The 16,981-nt window shown below is 39.1% G+C and overlaps 1 protein-coding gene and 2 long non-coding RNA genes across 7 annotated transcripts in view; 2 read left to right on the top strand and 1 right to left on the bottom strand.

Annotated features, from left to right (window-relative positions):
- Nucleotides 1-16,981, top strand: part of lactbl1b (lactamase, beta-like 1b) — a 99,446-nt gene that overhangs the window by 39,820 nt on the left and 42,645 nt on the right. The window lies entirely within an intron of this gene.
- On the top strand, nucleotides 14,227-15,168 carry LOC130921655 (uncharacterized). The gene is made up of 2 exons (XR_009064385.1): nucleotides 14,227-14,532; nucleotides 15,017-15,168. It is a non-coding gene; the product is annotated as an uncharacterized LOC130921655 (long non-coding RNA).
- LOC130921656 (uncharacterized) lies at nucleotides 15,479-16,529 on the bottom strand. Its single transcript, XR_009064386.1, has 3 exons — nucleotides 16,334-16,529; nucleotides 16,218-16,268; nucleotides 15,479-15,823 (listed from the first exon to the last, which is right to left on the bottom strand). It is a non-coding gene; the product is annotated as an uncharacterized LOC130921656 (long non-coding RNA).

The following is a 16,981-nucleotide window of genomic DNA, read 5'->3' as shown; positions in this document are numbered from 1 at the left end:
TGACATTTCAACATAAACAACAGGTATAGCCATAGGCGTTTTTTGCCTTTATACATGCTCTACTCAAAACAGCAGACCAAACAGTGAAGAACAGTGAAAAAATATATACCATCTAACACAAAAAGTGTTTAGAGGCCATCTCTTTATGAGTTTAGGTATTGCGGCCCATCACCTGATGAAAACTATGTACACACAATTAGACATGTGCCGGTTACCGGTTTCACGGTTTACCGTGGTGTGAAAACGTCGCGGTTTCAAAACCACTAAAATTTTCCGTCATACCTTAGTACGGTATTCGCTATTTTTCATGTGCCAAAATGCAGCCGAAGTGGTTTGGTGCGGCAGCGCTCACCCTTCCTGTTTGTTGCCGTGAGTGTCAGTGACGCTATTCTGCTAAACAAACCCAAAAACAAACCCTCGAAACACAAGGCGTACTTTTCTTCAATTTATTGAGCTCTCACATTGTGGTGAAATATACAAATTAATACAGTTAAAACGTTATACAATTGTATTTTTCCACATGTGAGTAGGTTCAACAGGATAGCAGTAGCACCATGAAAAAGGTCGCCAAAAACAAAACATACATTTTCCTTTCAAATTCAATATACAAACTAAAACTTACAAAGACGAATGTTAGCCTAGGATAAGCTGGGAGAGCAGCTTCGTCGACGTTTTATGTCTCACAGCCGCTGAGTGAGAAACAAGCTTGAATGAAGGGGGGGAGAAGAAAAAAAAAGGATCGCGTCAAAGATCGCTAATTGCGAAAGGAGGTCTCACTCCTCACTTTTTGTTTTAGATGAAACCTTGAAACCTCAACAATATTTACATTTTAACTAACTTATAAAACTAACTTATACATTTTTAATTAACTTATTAACTTATGAATTCTTTGTTCTTTTTAACACAAAGGCATGACATCATGTTGAAGAGAGTTGACACAGTGGCTGAAAATGGCGAAACTTCAGCTTCTCCTCCTCAAAAAAAGTCATACAGTATATATTTTTAATTTTATTTAGAAGTGTTTTTACTTTTATATAGCAATTATTTTGTTCTTGCTCTATCATTGAGCAACTTGAGCTCTGGCTGTGGGTATAGTCTAGGTTCTATTTATTTTAATTTTATATAAAATATTTATTTTTTGTTAATTTATTTATTTTCACATTATATTCATGTTCCAATTTGCAAATATGTTCTGAAAAAAAAAACCTGTTCAATGGAAAAAAGGTTTTTTTGTTTTGTTTTTTTTTTAAACCCCATACATCTCAAAATTTTGGAGCTATAATTGCAACACCGTGATACCGTGAAACCGCGGTATTTTTGCTCACGGTTATCGTACCATCAAAATCTCATACCGGCACATGCCTACACACAATCAAGCTTCTTGAACACACATTTATATACACAAATTGAGAAGACTGATTGTGGGGAAAAAAATATACATATAACATTGGAAAAAAAAGTAGTTTCAAAAATATTTACAATAAACAAGTTAAATTTTTTTCAGGCATGCCACTCCGAAAAGCAGTTTCGTCCTGGAATTGGACACAGGGCTACATCACACAGCCCACACTTCCATGGGGTGTCGGTCCTCTTTCCACCCATCCACCCTTCCATTTTCATTTCACTTTACTTTCATTGTCACTATAAATGTACATGAAAAAAAGTCAGTATTTATGAAAATAATAAAGTATAAAATAAAAATATATACAGCAATAAATAATAGTGGAAATCTATATTATGACAATAGAAAGAATACCATAGCTGAATATGTGCTACATCCCTAATCTTCATATAGAAAGAAGAACACCACAAATTATAAATTCCTGCCTGGGATACACAGTGCACGTACGACTTTGATCTGATATGCACATTTTATTATTATATACAAAAACACACACTCATATTGCATCAAAATTAACGTTGTCTTGCAATATCAAAAGAAACTTTCAAAAGAAACTTTTACAGCATAAAAAAAAAATGTGAGTTGGCTTACCTCTGCTCGTCGATGGAGTCACCCACGTGTTCAAATCCGTCACTATCTTCACTCGAGGACTCTTCCGAAGAAGACGATGATGACGAATTTGGACCATCCTCTTCCTCAAGTTCATCAAAAAGCACAATTGCTTGCGCTAAATTTAGTTTTCCGCTCATTCTCAAAGGCACACAAAGTCGCTGCTCGATCCAAACGGCCGTCGCTCGCCACCTTGCTGCTTCAGAACACTCCTCCCTCTCGTTCGGTGGAACCTCGAAGGACAGTTATATTTATTAAAATAAAAAAACGCATTTTGTGCTTCCACTGTGACTTCGAAAGGGTTCGTTTGATTTGTGTTTTTTTCATGGAGCTTCCGTTTTGAAAAAGGACAAGAAATTATGGAAATATAGACATAAACAAATTATCCATGCAGCGTTTTAATGTTTTTTTGAGATGACAATAAAACTATAAAACTTAAATGACAATATCTCACGTTTTAGTTGGTCGATTGACTTCAAATAATAACGAGAGTAAACCGCAACTTCCGCACTTTAAAACGAGACCAACCAACGGCATGTGGGTGACGTAATTAAAACGTAAGGGCGCTTCAAAGACGACGTGCGCTGAGGACGCGCCGGCGCGTCCTTCGACTCTCACGGGTTAATACTAGTGTTGCACCGATACCATTTTTCGGGTCCGATCCAGATACAGATACCTGCCTGTGCATTATCGACCGATACCGATACCATTCCGATACCACTGTTTGCAAAAAAAAAAAAAAAAAAAAAATTATATATATATATATATATATATATATATATAATCTATATCTATATATATATATATATATATATATATATATATATATATATATATATATATATATATATGTATAAGGGATGCAACGATACAGTTAAGTCATGGTTCGGTACGATTTTCGATACAATTCAATACATTTAAAGTGCCTGTGACACGAAAAAGCATGTTTATTTCATAATACACGCGGTATTTTATGCCCCTGAATGATATGGGCCGCTTGGATGTGTGTGGAAGCGATCGCTATTTGTATTTAGTTTTTTGAATCCCGCGCCATGAAAATGAGTGACTTCCGGCTTCGGTCTTGCATTGAGGAGGAGGGCGCTGTGACGTGTACGGTAGAAGACGTCCTCTTCACGCTACAGTGTACTGTTGTGTATGAGGACGAAGGATTCAGCTGATTTTGCGGATTGATACGTTTATTTTTCGCATCACGCCAGCCAAACGGCTGCAGAAAAATCATTCTGTATGAGGGAGAGGTGTATGCACCTTTTTGGAGTTTCAAAAGGTTCCCATTCACCGTGGATATTTACTGTGGGACCATTGGACTTATGAGGAAGTGAGTAAACATCTTGTTTTGTATTATGTCAAATACGAATACAGCGATTACAAAGTAAACACTACAAACTTCCTTTAAATGAAGGACTACTTACGTTTGATCATTGATAGACATGTAAAAAGGTCTCCTAATGCTAATTAGCAGCAGCACGTTAGCTGCACAACAAATCCAGCCACCCTCCTCCGGGGAACGAACTGTAAATTGCTCTCCGCCGGGCGGTTTGCCGATCCACTAAGACAATCGACAACCGGGTCGTCATGTCAAATAATCCAGGAAAGTTATGTGATTTTCCACTTCGAAGACTTTGAAACATCACTCGGTTCGGGTTAGCATGTCGGCTAGCTGTCACGGCTTCTGGTTTGTTTACATTTTCCGAAGCTGGGGAAGGGAAATGACATATGTCCGATTTAGGTGTCATAAAATATCGTTCGGGAGGTGCGACAGTAAAGGTGAAGTCGACATTTTTGACCATTATGGAGTAATTTTGCCATGTCGTCCTGAGTAAATGCATTTTTATTATTTCATATTCCATTCAGCACAAGACTGTTATTTGTCATGAACATGCCATTTATTTAGCAATTGGGGAAAATACTTGGATAAAAAGAATATCCTGTAAAAATATTGAAGTAAAGAGACAGAAACAATGACATTTTGCCGCTCTCTTCGTCGCGTTTTCCTCGTTGTGAATAGTTCCCCCTCGACGGGCTGACTGGTCCTTCTCAAGCCATTTATATAGCTATTGGGGAAAATACTTGGATAAAAAGAATATCCTGTAAAAATATTGAAGTAAAGAGACAGAAACAATGACATTTTGCGGCTCTCTTCGTCGCGTTTTCCTCGTTCTGAATAATTCCCCCTCAATGGGCTGAATAGTAAAACCGATGAGCCCAGTCTACCGCTGACGTCATCCACCTGTTGGGGACGCTAAAACCCTATAATGGTAGGCGTGGCTAACCGGCAGATTAAAAAACTAATTTCTCGTCATCTGTGTTTTTCTAAATTGTTGTATATAGTCGAATCGTCTCAAAATATGATTCTAATTCACATAATAATGCCATTTAAGACTTTTTTACTCGTGTCATATGCTCTTTAATGCTCTGAAACAGAAAATACAACTGTTATTATTTTTTTAATTTTTTTTTTGCTAACAAGCAAAAATAACAGTGCCATCATATAAACAAGCATTTTAGTGCATAATAATTATGTGCCCACTTCTTACTGATGTGAAGAAATTTTGTATATAAGTGCCGAGAACAATCTTAACTGTTTGTAAAGTGGGGCACACTGTTGATTGCTGCAGCTCTCTTAGCAGCTATATTTACCATATAAGCAAAACATCCTATTTGTGGTCTGAGTCCATCTGTAACATGTGCTGAATTAACAGTATTTGCAGCATTATCTATAGTCATTGGTATGGATTGATTTGGCCTGCTTAACTTCCATTCAGTCATGGCGGTTTCTAATTCATCAATGGACAATATGGTGTCACTCTGGGCTCACGCAGCTAATGGCATGGGATCTAATGTAGCGTATCTAGGTTGCTATTTGATGATATCTAGTGTGTGCGCGCTAGAGTTAGCATGGGATCTAACACAGGACATCTAGGTTGCTATCTGATTATATCTAGTGTTCGCGCTGCGCCGCTTGAGGGTTTTCTGGCCACAGAAGCCACTTCTGCTCATTACTGCACAACACCAGCATATGAGAATCGACTCTCATAAACAAGACGAGTTTGAAGTACGACGCTCTTAATTTGCCACTCATTGTTCATCATGAAACCATGAGTTTGCTTAGTCTCTCAGGGTCTTAAACTTTCTGATCCCATCGGCACTCCAACAGCGGGCGTTAGCTTACGCATGCTAATCGTTTGTGAATGCCATGTTAGAAAAGCAGCGCAACATCGCGGATATGCATTGTAGTGAACATCCTAAATATTGAAGACGAAAATATTTTGTGTGGTAATTTCTAATCAAAAACATACAGATGTCATGCATCGGGATTTGGGAAGTTAGCTCACATGGGGAGGATAGTTCATTTCCGCTCAAGTGACGCCAGTTGATGGTATCGGCGCCCTGAATGTTGGTACTCGTCGATACCGATACCTCCAATTCGGGCCGGATCGGCAACCCCTGCCGATACTGGTATCGGTATCGGTGCAACTTTAGTTAATACTACCGTATTTTTCGGACTATAAGTCGCACCAGCCATAAAATGCCCAACGAAGAGGAAAAAAACATATACTGTATAAATCGCACCGAAGTATAAGTCGCATTTTTGGGGGAAATTTACCTGATAAAATCCAACACATAGAACAGATATGTCATCTTGAAAGGCAATCTAAAATAAAAATACAATAGAGAACAACATGCTGAATAAGAGTATTGTATGATGTTACATGATGCATGAACAAAGAAATGCGAACGTGGCCGGTATGTTAACGTAACATAGCTATCAAGAAGTATTCAGATAACTATAGATTAAAGAACATGCTAAAATTTTTACCAAACCATCAGTCTTACTCCAAAAACCAAAATAACATGTGAAATGATATGATAATGTGTTAATAATTTCACACATAAGTCGCTCTGGAGTATAACTCGCACCCTCAGCCAAACTATGAAAAAACTGCCATTTATAGTCCGAAAAATACGGTTTTTGTCTGCAAAGCCATTGTCAGCAAGATGCTTGGCCCTGATGCTGTTAAAGACATTGCAAAAGTCCCCCTGTCTGATTCTTCTAAGTTTTTCAAGCCTAACAGCTATAAAAAATAAAAATAAAAACAGAATGATTAATAGCTGTTGAAGAAGATTTCTGCCAGGATATCTGCTTTTTTGTTCATCTAAACAGACTCAAGTTTCATTGTGAGTAAGTATAAATACTGAGAAATTATTTTATAATTAAATGTTCTGTACAGAAAGTAATTTTGAAACATTTTTGGTTTCTGGTGTGCCGCGAGATTTTTTCCAATGTATAAATGTGCCGTGACTCAAAAAAGGTTGAAAAACACTGCATTAGAGCACCAATGAGCACCACTGCAGCCTCTTCAACCGATGAGACTGCCATTAAGAGTGGCTTAATCCCGTGAGCTGATTGACTGTGCACTATTGAAGCCTCCCCTTTTTTGATCGACGGACGAGTCCACCAATAAACGTGCCCTTATCTCATGAGCTGATTGCTGCGTACCATCGCAACCTCCCCGATGCTGATTGACAAACCATAGAAAAATTAGAGTGGATTTATCTTGTGAGCTGTTCGGCTGCCCATATCATAGTGTCGCTCAGCCTCTTAGCTTGTTCTATGTCCAGTCTCACGGGGGTTCAACAAAAGGACTTCCCAGGTCACTTTCAGTGACGTTTTTCTCTCTTTTTACCCACTTTTAGAGCACCCAAAGCCCACTACTAACCTCTAAATTTTAACTAAAGATGCTCCGATACCTATACCAGTATCGGTAGGGGGTGCCGATCCGGCCCGAAATAGTGGTATCGGTATCGGCGAGTACCAACAAAGAGGGCACCACCATTTACCTGTTCAAGCCTTTTATTGTTTTAATATTGATGATTTTGGCAAAAAAGTCAAGAAAAAACAAAAATCCCTATCTCAAAAAATAAACAAATTTCATCTGACCAATACAAAAAAGTGTTTTTAATACAAAAAAGTCAACCTTCAATTAATTATATCAGCAATGCACTCAATACTTGGTTGGGAATCCTTTTGCAGAAATGACTGCTTCAGTGTGGCGTGGCATGGAGGCAATTAGCCTGTGGCACTGCTGAGGTGTTATGGAGGCCGAGGATGCTTCGATAGCGGCCTTAAGCTCATCCACAGTGTTGGGTCTGGTGTCTCTCAACTTCCTCTTCACAATATCCCACAGATTCTCTATGGGGTTCAGGTCAGGAGAGTTGGCAGGCCAATTGAGCACAGTAATGCCATGGTCAATAAACCATTTACCAGTGGTTTTGGCATTGTGAGCAGGTGCTAGGTTGTGCTGAAAAATATAATCTTCATCTCCATAAACCTGTCCTGTTCAGCTGTTTGACACTGAGGATGGAAGTCTACGTGCCCGGTTGGTCTGAACAGTTTTAACGTTTCACATTAAGAGTATGACATACTCCCATTGTGATCATTCAACATACCTGGTTTATTATGAGCAACGAACAGGAAGGGGTTATGGGGGAACAGAAGAAAAGGAACACAAGAGAAGAAAGAAGAAACACAAACAACAACAAGAAATACATTGAATGTCTACATTAACTACTAATATGTTGGTGCTATCATCAGCTAAATGTATTTCCGGTTGTCACCATGTGGGGGGGCCTGTTGACCAGGGAAAGAGGGGGACGGGGGTGGGGGAGTCTATAAGCTAAGTGATTGAAAGGGGTAGAGAGTACACAAATAAGCTCCGTGCTCTAGAACCCAGTAATCGTGTGAATGCCTTGTGAGTTTAAGCCCGTTGGCGACCGACCCTAAGGCCGCCCCATCGCCATCACTATCGCTATCGCTATCACATCCAGTCTCACACGTGCCCCGCCAAGCGCGCGACAGCCACGCAGACGAGCAAAGACGCCACGCGGGCGCCAACCCAGGGCCACGGCCCCCACCCGACCCACCCCCGGGCCAGGAGGGGTGAGCGGTATATCACCAGGGGGCACCCCCCCCGGCACCCAGTACAAGGAGACGCAGCTTCTGCCGGGCCAAACCGGGAGGAAACTATAGCCGCTGCATACATCACCCGGCTCCCAACCCACGGACAGTGGGACAGTTGATTTCAGTGAGGTGCTTCTTGTTTTTGCTGAAAACTTATTGATTAAACCGTCTGTGCTGTATCGATTGGAACAAAGACCAGGACCCACTGCAGCCCTTGAGGACCGGTTTTACCAACCGTGCACTAAAGCATTATTTAAATCTTCACATGTGCATTTGTTGTGGTTCAATGCAACTATTAGAAACAAACCCAAGTCTTACCTTGAAATAATAAAAAACACTTTTAAACCCTCATTTGAAACCCTAATCTTGGTATGAAATGAAACTTTGGTAATCAATATTTAATAATTGTTATTTAAAAATTCAAATTTTCCAAAAAATTAAAAGCTATAATTCTAAATCCTATTTTTTTTCATACCCTAATGATTCATAACCCCAATGTTTTAAACCTTAATTCTTAACCTTGAACCCACTTTTTATAGTTTAACCCTGATTGCAATCCTTAACCCTGTTTTCTGTCCCTTATTTTGGAACTCTCACCCAAGTTCAAAATCCTAATTCGAATCCTTAACTGTGGCTTGAAATTTAAATATCGAACCCTTATCCCTTGTTTCAAACCCTAATAATATGTATTTAAAATATTATCTTGAGATTGTAACCAAGTTTGTTAATAATGGCGTTAGAGTATAAAGCAGGGGCAAGGCAAGGCAAGGCAAATTTATTTATATAGCACAATTCAACACAAGGCAATTCAAAGTGCTTTACATCACATGAAGATCATAAAAATCACATTTAAATCAACACAACGTAGAAACGAAGACAAAAGATCGCATTTAATCACAGAATAAAAATAAATAAATAAAATAAAAATAAAACAAAAACTACTACTACTAATAATAATTGAAATCAGCAATGGAGATAAAAACAAGAGGAATAGAAAGCAGGTAGATTGAAATATATAGACAGTTAAAGATATGCAGTGCTAAACAAAAGCGTTTTTAGCCCTGATTTAAAAGAGCTAACAGTTTGAGCATACTTCAGACGTTCGGGTAACTTGTTCCAGAGGTGAGGAACATAATAACTAAATGCTGCCTCACCCTGCTTGGTTCTTGTTCTTGGAACATGCAGAAGACCGGTTCCAGACGACCTTAGGGGTCTAGATGTCTCATAGGACTCTAACAAGTCAAGCATGTATTTTGGTCCAAGGCCATTAAGTGTTTTGTAGACGAGCAGTAGTATTTTATAGTCTATCCTTTGACTTACTTGAAACCAGTGTAGCGATTTCAAAACTGGTGTAATGTGGTCCAAACTTTTTACCAAGGGGGCCAGATTTGGTGTGGTAAAAATGTGGGGGGCCGACCTTGGCTGACGTCCTTTACGCAGAACAATATACAGTGCTGCTCGAAAGTTTGTGAACCCCACAGCGATGGTCAGATTGTTTGTAAAAAAAAACTAAAATAACCTTATTAAATGTTAAGTTATACCCAAATCCACAATACTGACATTCCAAATAATGGACTGAAACAAAAGAAATAGTTATATTGTCATTCTTTATTTAACAAAAGTGGTTGATTTAAGAAAAACTCAGATATCATGTGTGCAAAAGTATGTGAACCCCTTCAGTTAATAGGATATTGCGCCTCCTTTTGCAGAGATTACCTCAACCAAACGGTTTCTGTAGTGACTAATCAGCCTCTCACATCTACTTTGGGGGATTTTTGCCCATTCTTCCTTGCAGAAAGCAGTCAGTTGAGAGAGGTTTGATGGGCGTCTGGCATGAACTGCTCGCTTCAGGTCCCGCCACAGCATTTCAATGGGATTTAGGTCAGGACTTTGACTGGGCCAGTCCAGAACACGAATCTTCTTCTTTTTCAGCCATTCCTTGGTTGTATTGCTGGAATGCTTTGGATCATTATCATGTTGCATGCTCCACCTTCTTTAACTTCAAAACAGATGGCGTCAGGTTATGTTCTAGGATTTGACAATATTCCTCAGAATTCATGATTCCCTGGACTATGTGGAGTTGTCCAGGTCCTGAGGATGAAAAGCAAGCCCAGATCTTGACATTCCCACCTCCATGCTTCACTGTTGGGAGAAGGTTCTTTTGGTGGTATGCAGTGTTGACTTTTCGCCAGACATGGCGGTTTTGGTTGTGACCAAACAGTTCAATTTTGCACCTACATCAGTTGATGAAAACTCTTTTTAATTTAGTCTCGACAACAGAACTGTTAAAAAAAACAAAAAAAAACTACTGAATTGATTGATTAGGAAATCAGGTTGAAATAATAGAAAATTCCAAAATGTTGAGGGGGTTCACAAACTTTTGAGCAGCACTGTATTTAAGCAAATTTTAGCAAGCCATTCTGTGTGTCACATTTGTTTTATTATATTTTTTAAATTAGTAATTTCAACAATCTCGCAACTAGCGTTCTCTTTCGACTCTCGGGCTCTTGCGAAATACTGCTGCTGTGAAATTAAACTAGCTTCAAAAGTTGCTTCAATTTCTCGCTGCATATCTTTCCTGTAATCTTGTCGTCCATGTTAGCGTGTCTTGTTTGGTAATATTGCCTCACATTGAATTCTTTAAAAACGGCGACTGTGTCTTTGCAAATGAGGCAGACACAATTGTTGCATATTCTATTGAAGAACTAGTCCAATTTCCACCTATCCTTGAAGCGTCAGCCATCGCAGTCAACTTTTTTTTTGTTGATTGTCGCCATTTTCGAAAATTGGAAGTCAAGGATCACATGGGGTAATGTTGCTTAAAGTGCTGCTGCCTTTTAGTGGGTAAATGAGGAGCAGCATTTAGTGTGTAGGCTACTTCATATGCTGTTAGCAATACTGCTGACCAATTTATTAAGTCTGTGTGCGGGCCAGACAATATTGATCTTATGACAGAGGCTGGGGGCCGGATGAAATTTGACCACGGGCCGCATTTGGCCCCCGGGCCGCACCTTGGACGTGTCTGGTATAAAGCGTTACTAATGGTGTTTTTTTTGTCTGTAGTGAGTAGTCTAATTAATTACAATTCCCATCTTTACAATGCCATTACCATTACTGAGGATGTGAAGGTGCATGTTACTACAATTTGGTTGAATGACGTGCGACATGTCTTAGAGACAAGGAGAGAGCAGAGCGGCAGGGGGGAGGAGGGGAGGGGCTGTGACGCCGTTGGAAACGCCATGCTAGGTAGAAGGGAGCTAGTGCTGGTGGAAGGGAGCTAGTGCTTCAACGATTAATCGATTAACTCAAGTATTCGATTAGAAAAAAAATATTCGAATTAAATGTTGTTGCTTCGAGTATTCGTTTAATGAAAGTTGCGTTATAATGTTTATTTTAAAAGTGTTTGCTTTTAGTTTTATTGATTAGGGTAGATACACTGCCCTCTTGTCTGCTTCTTTTCACATAGCTGAATCCAACTGCTCCCTGTTAAGACCAGCGCAAGCTAAGTTTTTGTTCGAGCTAATGTTTTTTAATGCATTCATAATTTAGTTTATAGGTATATTTAGCAATTTTTTTGCGGGAATATGTCTGAACCATTTGTTAAGAGCATTATAAAAAAAACTTTAGCATTTTATAGCATTTCAGCTAGCTGACTTTTTCTATGCAAGTTGGCCAATTGTTCTTTTGTTGTACATAGATCCTAATTTAAAAAAATTAAAATGAACCGTTTCAGGCTCAGCTCAGATATTTTAATTTTCATGTTCCTTATCCGATTACTCGATTATTCGAGCCAACTAGTTCATTGATTAATCGATTACTAAAATATTCGATAGCTGCAGCCCTACTCGCCTTCTCGCTAACATTAGCACTTAGCGTGGCAAACGTCATCTTAAACTCTCGGGCAACTTTTTTTTCACAAACAGTTCGTGGCGTTCAGGTGGGTACAATTAATTGAAAAGAATGGACTGTTTTCCTGTTGAGTATGCATTATCATCACCAAGTGGGTGTTGTCCTTATAGATGCTCCAATATAATAATAATAATTTGTTTTTGTTTTTTAGTACCAAAATTAGTCACTAGCCCTTAACTTTTCTTGAATGACGTATCCATAAACGTTGTGCGATTTTTTTTTTTTTTTTTTTTTAATCAAAACAACTAGAGCAAAGATAGGAGACGGAAAAGATCCAAAGCTTCACCTGCATATTGAAAAATACATGTGCACTGTATATATCAGGTGTGTGATGGTACACACAAGCCACAGTTCAGTACGGGGGTCATGGTTCGGTGCGGGTTCAGTACAGGAAGAAAAACAAAAAGTTTTTTTTCTCACAGCATTTCAAAGTTAAAGTTTGTATACCATTACACTCTTATATACAGTGGGGCAAATAAGTATTTAGTCAACCACTAATTGTGCAAGGTCTCCCACTTGAAAATATTAGAGAGGCCTGTACTGTAATCGTCAACATGTGTAAAACCTCAAGAGAGAGACAGAATGTGGAAAAAAAAACTAAAAATCACATTGTTTGATTTTTAAAGAATTTATTTGCAAATCATGGTGGAAAATAAGTATTTGGTCAAAACCAAAAGTTCATCTCAATACTTTGTTGTGTAGCCTTTGTTGGCAATAACAGAGACGAAACGTTTTCTGTAACTCTTCACAAGCTTTTCACACACTGTTGCTGGTATTTTGGCCCATTCCTCCATGTAGATCTCCTCTAGAGCAGTGATGTTTTGGGGCTGTCGTTGGGCAACACAGACTTTCAACTCCCTCCACAGATTTTCTACGAGGTTGAGATCTGGAGACTGGCTAGGCCACTCCAGGACCTTGAAATGCTTCTTACGAAGCCCCTCCTTTGTTGCCCTGGCTGTGTGTTTGGGATCATTGTCATGCTGAAAAATGTCTCATTTTCAATGCCCTTGCTGATGGAAGGAAATTTTCACTCAAAATCTGTCGATACATGGCCCCATTTATTCTTTCCTTTACACAGATCAGTCGTCCTGGTCCCTTTGCAGAAAAACAGCCCAAAGCATGATGTTTCCACCCCCATCCTTCACAGTGTGTATGGTGTTCTTTGGATGCAATTCAGTATTCTTTCTCCTCCAAACACGAGAACTTGTGTTTCTACGAAAAAGTTCTATTATGGTTTCATCTGACCATAACACATTCTCCCAGTCCTCTTCTGGATAATCCAAATGCTCTCTAGCGAACCGCAGATGGGCCTGGACATGTACTGGCTTCAGAAGGGGCACACGTCTGGCAGTGCAGGATTTGAGTCCCTGGCGGCGCATTGTGTTACTGATAGTAGCCTTTGTTACTGTGTTCCCAGCTCTCTGTAGGTCATTCACTAGGTCCCCCCGTGTGGTTCTTGGATTTTTGCTAACCGTTGTTATCATTTTGACGCCACGGGGTGAGATCTTGCATGGAGCCCCAAATCGAGGCATATTATCAGTGGTCTTGTATGTCTTCCATTTTCTAATAATTGCTCCCACAGTTGATTTCTTTACACCAAGCGAAGAGTGAAGAGTTACAGAAAACGTTTAGCCTCCGTTATTGCCAACAAAGGCTAAGTAACAAAGTATTGAGATGACCTTTTGGTGTTGACCAAATACTTATTTTCCACCATGATTTGCAAATAAATTCTTTAAAAGTCAAACAATGTGATTTTCTGCTTTTTTCCACATTCTGTCGCTCATGGTTGAGGTTTACCCATGTTGACAATTACAGGCCTCTAATCTTTTCAAGTAGGAGAACTTGCACAATTGGTGGATGACTAAATACTTATTTGCCCCACTGTAGGTGAAATTTTAAAAAATGTAAAATGTGCAACCTATGTTTTATGTTTTGGAATTCAAAACACAGTTAAATCATTTCATATAAACTTATTTGATATGAAATACATGATAGAATGGATCATGTAAAAAACGTATAGAACATGAAAAGTAACGTCATTTACTTTGCCAAGTAACTAATTACTCTTCCATTGAGTTAACGGAGTTACTAACTAAATTACTTTTTGGGTGAATTTGTAACTGTAACTAATCACTTTTTTACAATAAGATTAACCAACACTGATTGTAACATGTCTTTGAAAGTGTATTCAAAGCCCTGATTTAAAGGAGAACTGAAGACCTTTCCGGATTTTGGTGTAATTTTATGAATATAAACTTGGGACAAGTTCGTCAAAACAACCATGACATTATCAACACGTAATTGTAAGGATAATTTGCGGTTTTTTTTTAGTTTTTTTGCACTCCGTTAATGGTCCCTTCGCAAACCCGGAAGTGTGACGTAGGCAACAGAAGACTACTCACAGCTAACATAGCAGCAACAACGATGTCAGTGATATTTCCACCAAAGGTAACCATTCAGGATCGCTCTTTCGTGACGCTACCGATGGCAAAGGCTCCCAGGAAAGATGAACTACAATTAATCCCTACATGTTTGAACCTGAGGCGTCAGATGACGGCGATTTACTTGACACAGCAGATGGCGTCATGACGCCAATTGACAGCTCGACACTTCACGAACGGGAGAGTGAGTGGTAAATCCAGCATCGTGATTTTTTTATTAGAATGCGATTACATGGTTGTATATTTTTCCATGCTCTACACATAGCTAAAACTGGATATTAGGTAATGGGACAGCTCCTACCGATCTAAATATGATAAAGCTAGCCCAAATGTGGCTAAATGAATGCTCTACACATAGCTAAAACTGGATATTAGGTAATGGGACAGCTCCTACCGATCTAAATATGATAAAGCTAGCCCAAATGTGGCTAAATGAATGCTCTACACATAGCTAAAACTGGATATTAGGTAATGGGACAGCTCCTACCGATCTAAATATGATAAAGCTAGCCCAAATGTGGCTAAATGAATGCTCTACACATAGCTAAAACTGGATTTTAGGTAATGGGACAGCTCCTACCGATCTAAATATGATAAAGCTAGCCCAAATGTGGCTAAATGAATGATATGTTATTGGTATTTCAAAATAAATGACAAAACCATTTTATTTTCCAGGTGTTGCTGTAAACCGTCAAGTAATTACCCTTCCAAGAGTATGCCTGTGTCATCAGGAGATCCCAGACGTGAGAGCCAAACTTGCGGAGGCTGAAGCACTGACAGGGGCATGAATTTCATTAAAAAAATAAAACCATAAATTGTTAACAACATTGACACATTTTGTTGACTGTTTAATGTATTCTATTGGTATATAATATATTGTAATTATATTACATTCTGAAAAAATATTCAATGGGCCGCAATAATAAATGATACCAGGTTTATGTTGAATCTGCATTAGCTTTCGTTGTCAGATTGTGACACAACATGTTATACCAAGCACACAACGGCACACATCAAAGAGCATAATTTTAGTAAGCAACACAAAGTTAGGATAGCAACGGACTAGCGCAACATTGAAAAATGATAATGGCAGTGGGAAATATGTATTTACTCTTTTCTGTACCATGAAGTGTTCTCTATACAAAGATAATGCATTATCATTAAAATATGAAGGTAACTTGATTTTTCTTTTAAAAAATGTGTACTGTATATATGACTAGTTTATGATTTCATATCATCAAAATTTGCTACATTTATTTCTCCTAAATCATCGTCATCTGATGTCGCAGACGGAAGAAATTCAGCATCTGGCAGGCCTCATAGGATCTCTTCAGTCGTCATCGCTGGACACCGCATCACTTCGGTCATCATATGACTCGACCCACTCTCTCTTGATTTTGGGAAACTGGGTGGCAACTGACTTGCAACGCTTTTTTCATCGTGTTGAGGGTTTCCGCCACTTAATTTTTTATGTTTGGCTTCCTGGAGGAAAAAAAAAAATCACAGCAGCATGAAAATATTGGATGAATCCCAATTTTAATTTAATAATCATTTCTTGGTGATCAAATAATAATGCCCCAGTCATAGCAGCATCTATTTGATGCTATTGTTCCCTCTTCAAATAGGCAGACCTTGATGTTGAAATATAAAAAACAACGAGCCAAGGACCTATTTGGTGCTGGGGACATTTGAATTTACATAACACCTATTGATATAGTAATAAAATCACATGAGTAGACGACATGTCAGCCAACCGATCTACTTATGACAGGCCAACAGCAAAAAAAAAAAAAAAATGTCGCACTTCAACAAACTGGCAGTAGGAGTCCCCCTCGTTTATATAAAAAAAAAAAAAAGCCATTAATGTTCTACTTACGTCTTTGGAAAACCAAGGTTGCATTGTTGTAGGTTTTCAAAGCTGTCGTGGCTGAAATGATGAAAACAATGAGCCGATTGGGGACCTGTATGCATGCTAACAAAAACGGTCCAAACCTTTGCAGAAGTTTTTTTTTGGACCACTCCTAGAGTCTCGAGTCTTCCTGTGAGTAATTCATATCGCTACACATCGAGATGGCATGACGAATCCCGCGAGTAAAACCCAGAAAATGTTTGCAATATATGTCGAGGATAGCGTGGTGCTATATTTCCGTGTTCAGAGTGGTGGCGAGGCTTCCTGGAAGTTACGTCACGAGGTAGGGGTCGGCAGGACGGCGCGTCCCTCGTTGCTATGGTGTTGCTATGGCCATAACTCAAAAACTACGCGGTCATTTATTTTTTTTTTTTTTTTATGTGACTTTTTGAGAGAGCGAATGACGCATTTAATACAATTCAACTGAGTAAAACACTTAAGAGCGAAATCTGAAAAGCTCTTCAGTTCCCCTTTAAAATCCTAACCCTACTTTGAACACCCAACTCTTAATTCCAAACCCGAACCCAATTTTAGAAGGCACTTAAGAGTTTAGGGTGAATGCAGACTGTAAGAAAAAAGACTGACTCATGAAACCAAGACTCCCTGACGTATGTTTTAGAGGATGCCACCAAGCAAAGTTACATCATTAGTGTAAAATAATCTCAGCCTGGCTGGCAAAATGTGTGTGTGTGTGTGTGTGGGCGGGGGGGGGGGTGTAGGGGGGGGTGCGT

Source organism: Corythoichthys intestinalis, chromosome 9 (genome assembly GCF_030265065.1).
Source record: "Corythoichthys intestinalis isolate RoL2023-P3 chromosome 9, ASM3026506v1, whole genome shotgun sequence".
NCBI lineage: Eukaryota > Metazoa > Chordata > Actinopteri > Syngnathiformes > Syngnathidae > Corythoichthys > Corythoichthys intestinalis.
The sequence above is the reverse complement of the archived record's forward strand: the minus strand, read 5'-3'. Positions and strand labels throughout refer to the sequence as shown.